The 13,590-nt window shown below is 45.6% G+C and overlaps 2 long non-coding RNA genes across 3 annotated transcripts in view; both read right to left on the reverse strand.

The window, feature by feature from the left end:
• Positions 1-13,590, reverse strand: part of LOC147999974 (uncharacterized) — a 93,814-nt gene that overhangs the window by 53,801 nt on the left and 26,423 nt on the right. The gene's annotated exons all lie outside the window — the stretch shown is intronic.
• The window catches only part of LOC120097948 (uncharacterized), a 40,734-nt gene that overhangs the window by 24,969 nt on the left and 2,175 nt on the right, over positions 1-13,590 (reverse strand). The window lies entirely within an intron of this gene.

The raw sequence follows: 13,590 nt of genomic DNA on the forward strand, positions 1-13,590 counted from the left end.
AATCTAATAACATTTTCATTATGACAATAAAAAACAAAAAGACAAAATCCCCGCGTTGTCCCTTTTAGGCACATGCTCCATCCACCCCACATGCGGAAAACACTAAACTCAAATGATATCCACTAACTGATGTGTAAACTGTCGTCTCTGTGCCTCTGGGTACAAATTATACAGCTGTCAGGAAAGAAAATACGGATGGTGATTTATTTCGACTAACGTAAAACGCCAGTGGATTGTCCCACTTTAAATTATTCCTGTGTTAGAATTCCTCCTCCTGTAACATGCCCTGCAGGTCGCCGTTATCCTTTCTTTTGACATTATTTACTTATTTAAATATTTATTTATTTATTATGCTTAGCCCAATGTGATTTTCTTTCTTTTCTCCCCCCCCCCGGATATTTTTAATTTACACTTCTAATGTTATCCCCTTCCGCGGTTTCCCCATCCATAAACCCCCATCCCCTCCCCCTGCTTCTATGAGGGTGTTCCCCCACTCACACACCCACCCCTTCCCCGCCCTGACATTCCCCTTCACCAGGGCTTCGGGCCTTGGCAGGACCAAGGGCTTTTCCTATCATTGATGCCCAACGAGGCCATCCTCATGCGTTATTCTTTTATAGCACAATATTTCAGCAGCCTTGCTTTGCCCTAAGGTTGGAACCCTCCCACAGCGCCGAGGGAGAAGGGCGTGTACTTATTTCATCCTGTGATACAGTGTTAAAGAACAATGTCGAGACAGGACCACGTGCTAGAGTGCAGTATTTAAAAAAAAAAAAAGGATGGGAGCGGGGGGGATGGCTGGGAGGATGATTCAGCTGTGGACGGAAAGTCGGCAGAAGACCCTTCCTTAGTCCGGTGGCACTCTGTATGTCTAGCGCTCAGACAAGTCTTCCTAGGCTCGCAGTCCAGACTGCCTGAGCACAGTAAAGCCAGCCAGGAAGAGACACATCCTCGCCTTCAAGTCCCCCTCTCCCAACCTCCATTCCTGTTGAGAAAGTGGACAGGCCTTCTTGGTGTGGCTCTCGAGAACTCCCAAGAGGCTCCTGTTCCTTCTCCTGCAGCCTTTCAGTATACACCTACAAGGATTCGCTTTCCTCTGCCCAGCCTACACAGAATCCGTGCCCTAAAAGGTGTGCTTGACAGACCTGGCGGCTGACCCACATCAGGGTGCGTGGCCACAGACCTCGCAGGCGCATATCAGGGCCCTTCCAACCCAACCCTTACTGCGGCTGCATACCTAACTCAACACTCAGACCCAAGTCTCAGAGCCCGAGGAAAGCCCGGCTTTCTTTCTTAGCATCAAAATCCCTTGGTTTCTGTATGAGAAATCTGTGTTTTCTGCTCAAGAGAGCTGAAGACATTTGTCCCATAGACTTTCAGTGAATACCTCCTACAGGCCAGGGTCTGGGTGCAGCTGTGTATGTGGGGGGAGGGGAGGGAGGGAGACATGGGAGAAGGGCGCGGGGGGGGGGGCGGGGGGGCAGAGCCGCACCCTTGGTAGTGTTTAATTTTTAGCATAACAGGCAAAAGTCAAGTTAACTCATAAATACCTAGTTTAAGCACTGTACGACCTGGCAGGGCTGTAGAGGGCCAGGATAGGTAGGAGTGGGGTTGACAGTGTGTTCTAGGAGGTTCCCTCCCTGCTCCTCCTTGTGGGACGGTTATGGTTCTTAAATGTTGGGGCCAGAGTGAAGGGTTCGTCTGTAATGGGCTTATTTCTCACCCTGTTCGATTTTATTACAGTCCCCTCCAACTTTAACAGAAAGCCTATTTGGTTAATCCGATATAAACTAAATTTAAACTTCGACCTCCAACAATAAAAATGCTACTTCTCCTCTCCGAAGACCTGAAATGCGGATGAAGGGCCTGTTAGCTTCATTTCCTGGGTCCCTAACTGACTTCTAACTCGACTCTAAGCATCACAGCTCAAAGCCCGCCAGGGAGAGGTCAGGCCTGTGATGGGCAGCTAGCCCGGGGTCCTTTCTCTGGAGAGAAGTCACACACTCCTGGTACCAGCTTCTGCGTGAGTGGAGCCAAGTTAGAGCTCAATGCGCAAATCTAACCACTGACTTCCACCGTACTCAATTCTGTGCGGATTCCCATTTTGCAGGAATCGCTTTAATCCCCGCTGCAGGTCAAGGTTAAGTGTGGGCTTACTGTACGTCTTGTTCTAATTCCTACAGGTTATCTGACTTGAAAATGGAGGCAGGCCACTGCAGGTCCATGTGGGGGCCGTCTGCAACCGAGCACTGTGCACCTCCAGCGGCTGCCCGCCTTGCCCGCTGCCGCTCCGTCTGCCAATTCCTGGATTCTGAGCAGGACCTCCATGCTGCTCAGACTTGCCATCTACAATATTAAAGGCTTGCTTTTACTTTAATTTTCTTTTTTAAAGAGAGAAATTAAATGTCACAGCCCGGAGCCGAGTAAGCAGCGGAGCGCTCTTGGATTCAGGAGGCCCTGCATTAATAACGGTTCACCGAGGAAGCATTTCCTGTTTATACGCGGAGCTAATGAGTATCCATCAAGTCTGTCAAACGCACTGAACGCCAAATTCGAATGTCAAACCAAATGTAAGAGGTCACACATTTCCTTTGCTAACTAAAAGTGTGATTCATAAATATTATTGCTACCAAGTTCTCCATCTACACCGTTTGTTTAGGAATATGCACATTAATATAAATTGTGATTACGTTAAATGGGTATATTATATCCTGTTTTAAGGGCTAACAGCAGCATGAATTATGCTTTACTGCAAAGAAGGCTTGATTCAGCAGGGGCTCTCTGCCTGAGCTCCGCCCGAGTCTTCCACTCCCAGGCAGGGTCGTGCACATCCATTCATAAATACTTTACATTATCCAGCTCTGCTGAAGACTTTCACTCCTTCAGCTGCCTTATAAAAGAGCTCTTACCATTGAGAAGGTCAACTAAATGGACGTAAACTTCAGACCTCGTTACATTGAAAACTAAGAGTGAATGGGGCGGGGGGAACCCAACCAAACAGTCTTACAAAAAGCTAGGGTCTTCGACTCCATCCCCAAGCCCAACTCCAGAATCCAAACCAGTCTGAAGTTTCGCATCCACACATGTGCGGAGAGATGTGACAGCTGGGGGCCGCCACGTGAGCACCAGGAAGGAGCCATGGAATTAGGGAGCAACATTTCGTACCGCTTCTGTCTAACCTTTGATTCGTCTACTGTCCTCATTTAAAAAAACAAAACAAAACAAAACGAATACATGTAGACATCACTTTATACTGCTTTAAGACGCAGTGCTCTCCGAGGGACACAAGACAGAAGTGGGTTCTGATCTAAAGTCTCAGAGTGGCAAACAGCACAGGCCAGTAAAAGGACAGACACACGGATGACAACCGGAATCCAGGCTGACTGTTACTGGTCATGCTCCGTGGGTTTGAGAAAGGAGTGCAGATTTGCTCTGCAGTCAATGAAAATTACCACCAGTGACCCCCACTCCACAAATATAAACACATGGATAGCCCTTCCCTTTTCAGGCCTGATCTGATGGAGCTGCTCCAAGAAGCAGGCTGGGAGTTTAGATTCAAGTCTCAGCAGAGCACAGCCAAGCCAGACCCACATCTAAACAAGCCAGAGACCTCAGGCCACCATGTCCAGAGATCCTTGGACCAAGCCAGGAGGAGAGAGGGTGGGTTAGAGAGTCCAGAGAAAGGCTGACTCACCACTGGGTCTGATCCCTTGCAAACCTTCCAGAGGGAGCCTGTTGGACACCATCGTAGCAGATGGCTGTGCAATGAAAGCATCTTTGATGTCACAGAACAGGGGAAAGGCTAAGCTGGGCTTCTGAGAGAGATAACCAAGATGACTCTCAGCTTTTGAAGTCTGTTGGTGTTTCATAGGCTCCTGCTTCAGAAGACACAGCAAACAGACAACAATGGTGCTTGGATTTTCTGGATATCACTACAGCTGCTCCAACGCCCAAGCCAGGGGTGGCCCAAACCTCTCTTGCCCAGTGGCTTCCCTTGAAGGTTTACACTCGAGAGCAGGAGCCGCAGAACAACAGATTAAGAGCGCACGGCGCCCGCTGAATGTTTTAGGTTTGGTTTCCTCCAATAGATGTATCATAGCAACCCCCTCCCCCACTGTAAGATAATTTGGGGGACAGAGAGATGGCTCAGCAGTTAAGAGCATCGGTGTTCTTGCAGAAAACTGGGGTTCAGTTCCCAGCACCCACGTGGCAATTCACAACCACCTGTCACTCCAGTTCTGGGGGATCTGACAACATCTTCTGACCTCCACTGGCACTGCATGCCCGCTGTGTACCCATGTTACATAGATGCAGGTTGACACTTGTACACATAAACGTAAATAAAGCTTTCTTTAAAGAGATAATGTTACATTATTGTTACCTTAAACCCTATACTGTGACATTTGTTACCTGAGATTTGAAGGTGGGTAAAAGAAAATGGCCTCTACATCCCATGTTCTCTATGGGGATTTATACAATACGATGGATGCAGTGGTTTTGTCTGTGCCCTCGCTTTTGCAGGGCTGGAGATTGGACACGTGGCCTTGCTTATGCTAGGCCAGGGCTCCGACACTGACCTACGTCTCTGATCCTCTGTTGGGTTTTGATGAACATAGGTAAACACGAGACGGGCATCACCCGTAAGGCATCTCCCCTAGGATCAGCCTTGATTTGACTTCTGCCACACACATTCATTTTTCCCCTTTTATCCTTTCTTGAGGGTAACTGAACTAGGCCGCTTCTTAGACTCCAGCTGTGTTTGTTTATTCGCACGTGTGTCATTCACCAATGGTATTGCACATCCTAAATATCCTACCGTCTCCTGGCATGTTGTCTCGTGCCCCGATGAGTTTGTGTGTTCTCCACCAATTTGCTTTTTTGTTTTGCTGCTGATTTAGTTTTTTATTGTTTTAATTTATTGTATTAGGGATCAAACACAAAGCCCTGGCCATACGAGGCAATTGCTCTATTACTGAATTACATCCCCAGCCCCTTGGTTACTGGAGATAAGGTTTGGTTGTGTAGCCCAGGCTAGCCTGGAACTTACTGTGAAACCCCAGGTTGGCCTTGAACTCTCAGCTCCCCCCTCTCTGCCCTTTAAGTGCTGGGACAGCAGGCACGTAGCGCAGCGGCGTGCTTGACCCACTTTTCTAATGTTGTGAATGTTCTTATTCAAGGGTTTATTATGGTGACGTATTTTTATTTCTCTGAGGTTAATAGCTGGGATTAGAATTTCTAGGTCACAGGGTATATGTATTTTTAACTTTGAAGGAAATGCCCAGCCTTCCTAGGTTGTCATACCACTTCCCACTCCAACCAGTAACACATTAGCATTTAGCTCTTCCATATCCTGCCCCAACATCCAGGGTCAACTGTTCTCACCTCAGCCTTGCCAGTGTCCAATGGTGACTCACAGGACAGACTTTCTACTTCCCCAGTCCAGCGATGTCAAACACTTATTCATGGGTTTCTGTGTTTAGATACAGGTTATATTTGTCCAGAATGATCCATGTGTTGGAAGCCTGGCCTTCAGAGTATCGTGTGTGAGAGATGGTGGACCCATTAGAGGTAGGGTGAGTGGGACATAGTTAAGTCACTGAGCGCCCTATCCTCAGATGAGTTTGGTACTGGCCTTACCAGGTGAGTGAGCTGTGCTCTGGGAATGGGGTATTTTGGCCCAAGTCTTATTTTGTCTCTGCCTTCCTGCTTTCCCATAGACACTCTCCCAATGGTTATGCATGCGTGAGTTTGTGTGTGTGTGTGTGTGTGTGTGTGTGTGTGTGTGTTTTGTGTGTATGTGCCATGATGATTCTCTCATTATCTGACAGACACTGAAGTAGTTGGGGTATCCACATTGTGTCTTCCAGCCTCACAGACTATGAGCTGCCAAGGCCTCCTTTCCTCAGAAGCACCTGGCTTTATACGTGTGCTCACTAGACACACGGATACCCTCTCCACATGTGCTACCTAGCCATGTGTGCTCACTAGACACGCATGTTCACTAGACACTCACCTTCTTTGAACATTCATCATTGATGGTTTAAGCTTTTAAATCTTTCTAAATGGAAATCGGTTGCCAACCGCTCCTGTTGGCAAACTTTGTGGCTAACCCATGAGAGTGTCAGCTGAGCTGAGATGTTAAATTGTGACGAAGTCTAGTGTATCAGACTGTCCCAGCTGGCTGGAACTTTCTGTCACTTCTCTAGGAAGTCTTCTGCTGCCCCAAGGTTCAGAATTATTCTGTCTATTTAAAAATAATTTTATTATTTCAGGTCAAGACAATGACTCAGACTAAACAGACTTTTTTTTTTTCTTGGTTCTTTTTTTCGGAGCTGGGGACTGAACCCAGGGCCTTGCACTTCCTAGGCAAGCGCTCTACCACTGAGCTAAATCCCCAGCCCCTAAACAGACTTTATATGTGGTTAGAGTGGGAGCATATAAGTATGAATTTCATAGATATTCAGTTGTGTTTATATCATTTATTAAGTTATTCCTTTTCTCTTGGATCCACAGGATATTCTTATGGAAATCACCCACATGTCTGTGAGTCTGTGTGTGAACTGTCTTATTCCTTTATCTGTTTATGTGCCCTGTCGCCAGCACCATTCTGTCTTGATGACCACAGCTGTGTAGTCCCCGTGGACATGGCTTCTGTATTTGTTCCACTGTTTCAGAACCGCTTAAGCCACTCTGGTTCCTTTCCCTTTAGAAAACACTAGTTAAAATCATGGTCAAAGAAAATATCTTGGAATCTCATTTAAGAACGAGTAGATTGGGACAATTGACATATGCGACCTCGCTGGCTTTTCTGTTGCTGTGATAAAATGATGACCAAAACCCATCTTGGGGAGGCAAGGGTTTACACTTCCAAGTCACAGGTCCTCAGTCAAGCTGAGGGAAGCCAAGGCAGGCACTAAAACATGGCAGGAACTGAAGCAGAGACCATGGAGGTACACAGTCCTTACTGGCTTACTCCCTGGGGCTTACTCAGCCTGCTTAAACTGGCTAGGACCTGTTGTCCAGGGTAGCACCTTGCCTAGAGGGCTAAGCCCTCCCATGTCAACTATTAATCAAGAAAACAATCCAGCAGAGACTTGCTCACAGGGCGATCTGATGGAGACAATTCTTCAACCGAGATTCCTCCTCCCTCACAGATACGTCTAGGCTTATATAGAATTGATAAAATCCACCCAGAACAGCAGCTTAAACTAAGCTGAGAGCCTCTGACTCCGGAACCCTGTGTAGCTCTCTCATTTGCCTGGTTTTCTTCCAGAAGCAATTTCTATTTCTAGTCACGTATCTTCCATTAAGCACTTTAAATTTTTAGACTTTGATACGTATTTTAAACTTCACGTTATTAAATGTTCACTGCGAATGCACTGAATTACAGCTATGCCATCTTTTAATTTTTATTGATTTTTAAGTTCTTTCCTGATTCCCTCTGCGATTTCGTCTTTGTTGACACATGGTGTGGACGTTAGGGTGTGTGATTTCATTTCTAAGCATTAGAATAATTTCCTAGGCATTTTATTGCTATCGGGTCCAGGGAAATGTCTTCGTGGGTGGAATCCTTGGAAACGCTCTGATTTATTTGGGCTGTTCCATGTTTTGCCTTCAGGACACCCCACGCTCACTGGAGAAACGTGTGCTCTTTATGGAGTGGTACGGCTTCTAACTGTCAAATAGCTCAAGTTAATGGCAGTGTTGTTGACCCAGTCAGGGTCAGTTTTGTTATTGCCACAACAAACACCTGAGAGAAACAGTTTAAAACTTAAAGAGAGAGACAGACAGAGACAGAGAGAGAGAAAGAGACAGAGACAGAGAGACACAGAGACAGAGATTGATTTTGGCTCATGGTCTCAAAGCTCTCAGTCCAAGACTGACTTGGATCCATTACTTTGAGTCTGAAGCCAGGAAGAAGGGTCATGGGCATGATGGTTTGTGCCAAGGTGGCCAGGAAGGAGAGGAGGGGGAGGGAGGAGAGAGAGGGGAGGGAGGAGAGAGGGGAGAGGGAGGCGAAAAGGGGAGGGATAAAGGCATAAAACTAGAGAAACCCTTCAAAGCACACAGCCTACCATCTCTTACAACTAGGTCCCAATTACCACGGTTCCACCAATCTTATAACTGCCATTCAAAGCCTGGATTCACAGTGGATTAAACCATTGATCGGGTTAGAGGTTCTGTGACCTGTAGTCTCCAGAGGGCCTCAGAGGCACCCAGAAGCTTCCTTTCTAAGCCCCAGGTGTCTCTCTCCAGCACACTTCCACATGCTGATTTTTCCGCCTGTCAGTGGCTGAAGGAGAAGTATTAAGTTCTTCAGCTGTGAGCAGGGAAGGCACGCACACACGGCACGGCCAAGTTTTGCTTCATGTACTTCTGTTCTTAGGGAGAAGTAGATCTCTTCCATGGGTTAATCCTTAAATATTATCGTAAAGCGCCCCCCTCGTCTCTTTGTCTTGAAGTCTGCATATCATAGTCTGCACCAGAGCTTATCTATTTTCTTGTGCACAGTATTAGCATACATTAAAAAAAATCTTCCTTTTGACTCTGTGTCTTCATGCTGGATGTATTGTTTCCTATAAGGCACGTACAGTTGGGTCTTGCATCTTTAATCTTTGCTTTTAATTGGGATGTTAGTCTATTTGCTATTAATGAATTTACTCACCATATATATATATGATCTCATATATATGATCAAATATATATCATATGTGATCTCATATATATCATATACCTCATATATATGATCTCATATATATCTCATGTAATGATCTCATATACTTTCATCCATAGATCTAAATCTGAGCTCTATTTTATATGTTCTCTTTTACTGTTTAAGAATTCCATACATGCATACATACAATGTTTTGATCAAATCCAGCCCCAATCCCTCCACACACACCCCTCCCTGTTCTTTTAACTCTTTGATTTCTTCTCCATACAACCTACATCCTGGAGACTTTTGTTTCATACCCTATATTAACATCATAGTCCTACATCTCTGAGCTGAACTTCTAGAAATTTCTCTAGAGACCATATTCTTTATTCGTATTCATCACAACTTACCTCCAAAAATATTCCACTGCCACACTAGCTACTTAGAAACTTTGTGAAAGCAAAGATTGTCATATACGTGTCCTGCTTATTCATGTATGGTTTTTTTTTTGTTTTTTTGTTTTTGGTTTTTTTTTGTTTTTGTTTTTGTTTTTGTTTTGGAGCTGGGGACCAAACCCAGGGCCTTGCGCTTGCTAGGCAAGCGCTCTACCACTGAGCTAAATCCCCAACCCCTTCATGTATGTTCTTAAAGGCTGGACATTGACATGTTTCTTTGTCATTTTTACTCTGCCTTCAAAGAATTTCCAAAGGTGCCTTTAACTCACCTTTAATCATCTAGTTACTTTTTTCACATCTGTCACCAAACAGAAACAACTTTAAGGAAGGCTAGCTCTTGGTTTGGAGCCCATCACGGCTACAAAGGCTTGGTGGTGGCAGCTTGTTGGAGGCAGAAGCACATGGCAGCTGCTTCCTCAATTCTCAGAAGACCAGAAACAGAGATGACAGACAGTGTACCAGGGTATAAACCATCAGACACACCTCCAGCTAGACTGCACAGCTCTGGAAACCAGCGCCAACCAGCAGCTGGGGACCAAGTATTCAAACACATGAGCCTGCGGGTTGCTGGACATCCAAACAGGACAGATACTCCCCGTGAGGGCCACTCCTTCCTAGCAGAGCAGGTTTCCCTCTGACACCACCCCCTGTCTGCATCTAGAAGTCCTGACCATGAGAGACATGACTGTAGTTCTTGCCTCCTTAAGATATCTTCTACGCTCATCGCTTGGTATCGTCACTGGATCTCAGGGATCGGACTTTCCCTGTTTGTCTTTCCCAGCATGCTAAAGCTGGGGGATTATACTAAGTTCTGCTATATCTGACAAAAAGTTACTTTTATTTTTGTAATTGTTCACCTCCAACTTCTCTTTCAGGCTGATATAATTTTCTTTAATTTAAACAAAAATAGGACTTTTTCTCCCTTGATCTTTGTTATTATCAATTGGGCCATGATCCCATTATAGATTCTCTGTGCTTCTTGAGCCAAGAGGTTTTGGTTTTTCCTTAGTTTTACTGCCTCCACCTCCCACCTGCCCCCTCCTCCTCCCCCACCCCATCTCGCCATCTAGCTCTTCTGCCGTTTTCTGTCATCTTCCTCCAGATCTCTGATGACGCATCTGTTAGAACTCCCAGAACTCAGATAGTGTCTGGGTGTTTTTTTTTTTTTTTTTTTTTTTTTTTTTTTTGTCTGTGTCCTACTTTGTTTTCTGTTCCTGTGATAAACAAAGTGAGAAGGATTTACTACAACTCCCAGGTCATACATCCATCACTGGAGGAGTTGATCAGGAACTTCAGGCAGGAACCTGGTGGCAAGGACTGAAGCAGACACCATGAAGGAATATGGCTCATTTGTTTGCCCAGATCCCTTTCCTATATAGCCCTGGCCCACTGGCTTAGGGAATGTCACCGCCCACAGTAGGCTGGACCTTATTATCAATTAAGAAAATTCCCTACAGGTATGTCATGTCCATAGGTGATTCTGATGGTTTTAAATCCTCAACTGAGGCTTCCTCTTCCCAGAAGTGTCAGATTGACAACCAGTATTTGCCATCACAGTTTGGTTTTACTTCTTGTTCCGGCTCGGATCATTTCTAATGATCCTTTCAACTATTGAGTCCCAGTCTCCCAAACCCATCAACAACAATGTTCATGCTTGTTCTGTCTTGTAGCCCTAGTTATTCTTACTTTGTATTTTGTCTACTTTCACAACTCTGTTGTTCACATATGTTGCCTGTCTTTTCATTAGATCTTTTGGCTTATATATGAGTACACATATATTAATATATATACACACATATACATATTCCATGTCTAATGTCTGACAACTCCAGTATTTTGGACAACTTTCATGTGATTATTTTACATCCTACCGACCATATCGTTGTTTGTGGGGTGTGTGTGCTTGGCAAGTTGATACCGCGGGTCACACATTATGTTTATAAAATATAGTAGAGAAGAGGCAAAATGCACTTTAAAATGGAGAACTCTTTCAGTCTCTTCATGCGTGAAGATGACTTGGTGTCTGGTTTGTACCCAAGCTGGATTTGAACTTGCTCTAGCTGCGTTCAGTGGCGATCACACGCCCGTGTTCACTGTTAAGCCTAATATGACAGTTTCTCTCAATTCCCCCACCAGTGTGGTGGCTCGGATAATAATGGCCCCCAAAGGCTCATGTGTTTGAATGCTTGGTCCCCAGATGATAGCACTATTTGGGACGTGGGGCCTTGTTGGAGAATACCATGATTTTATAATTTTATAATTTGACCTTGCTTACTGTTCATATTATTCTCTCTCTCTCTCTCTCTCTCTCTCTCTCTCTCTCCCCTCCCTCCCTCCCTCCCTCCCTTCCTCCTTTCCTTCCCTCCCCCCTCCCCTCACAATATAACAGAGAAATATCTACCACAACATCTTGCTCTTTTGGTGAACTCTACATTACAATTCTCACTCAGCATTACTGCCCATCTAACAGCTGGTTGCTGCCACTGTGACTCCTCTCAGTCAGAATTTATTTAGGCCACCCACCCTCTGGGCCTTAGAAAGGATCACCAATTGCCACCTTTCTCTGAGCAGCAGGAGCAGATAACCGTGGCATCACATTCAATGAGGGGAAGGCCTCTGGCTCTCATTCAGCAGGAGACAAGAACTTCCCCTTACTCGGTGAAGGCTCTAAGTGAGAGCTAGTCACCGCCCACCCTCCAGCAACACTGGACTCTCGACTGTTCCCCAGGCATGGCTCAAGGTGCTTTCTCTTGGTTCTCCTCTCAGGCTGCAGATGAGACCTCAGTACCTGGGCCTATGTCACTAGCAGACAACCTCACCGTGAGGGAGCCATGGGTGGTTCTCTTGGGTTTCCTGCTTAGCCATGCCCTAGATCGATCCTTCAGCATAGGCATCCATTATCCCCTGGTCTGCCCTAACTCTTCCTTTAGGCTCAGAGAGGCCATGGACTAGACTAAGACAAGGGAACACAGCCTCCCTGTGCCTGCAGCCCCCATGAGTTCTAAATTGTACTGTGACTCTTATAAATCCATCACACTTCCAGGAGTTGGCTACTCTCTTCCTCCTTCTCCTCTCCCTTCTCCTCCACTTCTTCCTTCACTTCCTCCTCTTCCTCTTCTACTTCTTCCCCACTTTCTCCTCTACCACTTCCTCCTCTATTTCCTCTACTTCCTCCCTCACTTCCTCCCTCACTTCCCCCTTTACTTATTACTCCTTCACTTCCTCCTCCACTTCCTCCTCCATTTCCTCTACTTCCTCCTCCACTTCCTCCCTCACTTCCCCTTCCACTTACTACTCCTTCACTTCCTTCTCCTCCACTTCCTCCTCTACAGGATCACTTCTTCCTCCACTTTTTGCTCCTTCACTTCTTCCTCCTCCACTTCCTCATCTACTTCCTCCTCTATTTCCCGTCACTCCTTTTTCTCCCCTTCTTCCTCTCGTCTCATTGCTCTATGGAAGATAAAATAACCGAGTCTCATTGGAGGGCCAGCTTTTCAGTTTTAATTCATTATGCTACCTCATATTTTCAAAGCTGCTCTGAAATAGACTAGAAGTGATCTTGTAAACCATTGACTTTTTTTTTGTTTTTAGTTATTAGAGTAGGAGTACTATTCTCTTGTAGATTTTACTTTCTAAGTAGAAGCCCTCACCAAGTATGAGTATTTATAAATAATAATTTGTCTTGAGCTTGTATTTCAGGCTTGTGATATGATTATTTTTCATACATTACTTATTTACCGAAATCTTTCCCTTCCCTGTGAGTCTCATAACTGTTAGCATACAGGGTCGTTCATATACTGGAAGGAGGTCAAGCACTGTCAGGGTCAGAATCATAACTACGAAGAAACAGCCACTGTGCACTGGACACACGGCAGGCAAAGCAAGAAGTGTCTTATAAGCTGTGATTTTTTTTCCTCACAACTCAGTGAACTACATATGGCTATGAGGTGAAGAAATTTATGCCGGGAGAAATTAAATGACTTTCCCAAGCCATAGCACTACCACTTGTGGGGAATAGAAGACTTGAGCCTAAGCAGGCTGGGTGCTGGAAACCACATTCAACCTCTATGTGTTTAGGGGTGGGTGTGGTGGGGGCATTAAATATTTCTTTAAACTGAGTTGAAAGACTGACCGTCCAGGAGAGCCCCACAAGTGTTCGGTCTGCAGGAGAGCTGCAGTGCACTGTGGGTCATCAGCTAACAGACCTGAAGAACAAGCCTGTGGTCTTGAGAGAAAAACGTCCCCTGACTAGGAATTTAGCAGCGGCATTTCCCAGATGCATGGCCTAGGAGAGAGCCCAGCCTTCTTAAAACAGTTCTAGCTGTTCAAAGCGGGATTCCCTTCAATCATCTGTAAACAGCCAAACACTGAGTCAGGGGGACAAGCGATCAAACGTCCCTTAATCTCCTCTATCAGCTACTTTACTTCCACTCTGAGAACATGCCTTGTGCTGCTTCCTGGACCGCCTGCCCAGCCCTT

The sequence above is a fragment of the Rattus norvegicus genome, chromosome 17 (genome assembly GCF_021556685.1).
Source record: "Rattus norvegicus strain SHRSP/BbbUtx chromosome 17, alternate assembly SHRSP_T2T, whole genome shotgun sequence".
In the NCBI taxonomy this organism is placed as follows: Eukaryota; Metazoa; Chordata; class Mammalia; order Rodentia; family Muridae; genus Rattus; species Rattus norvegicus.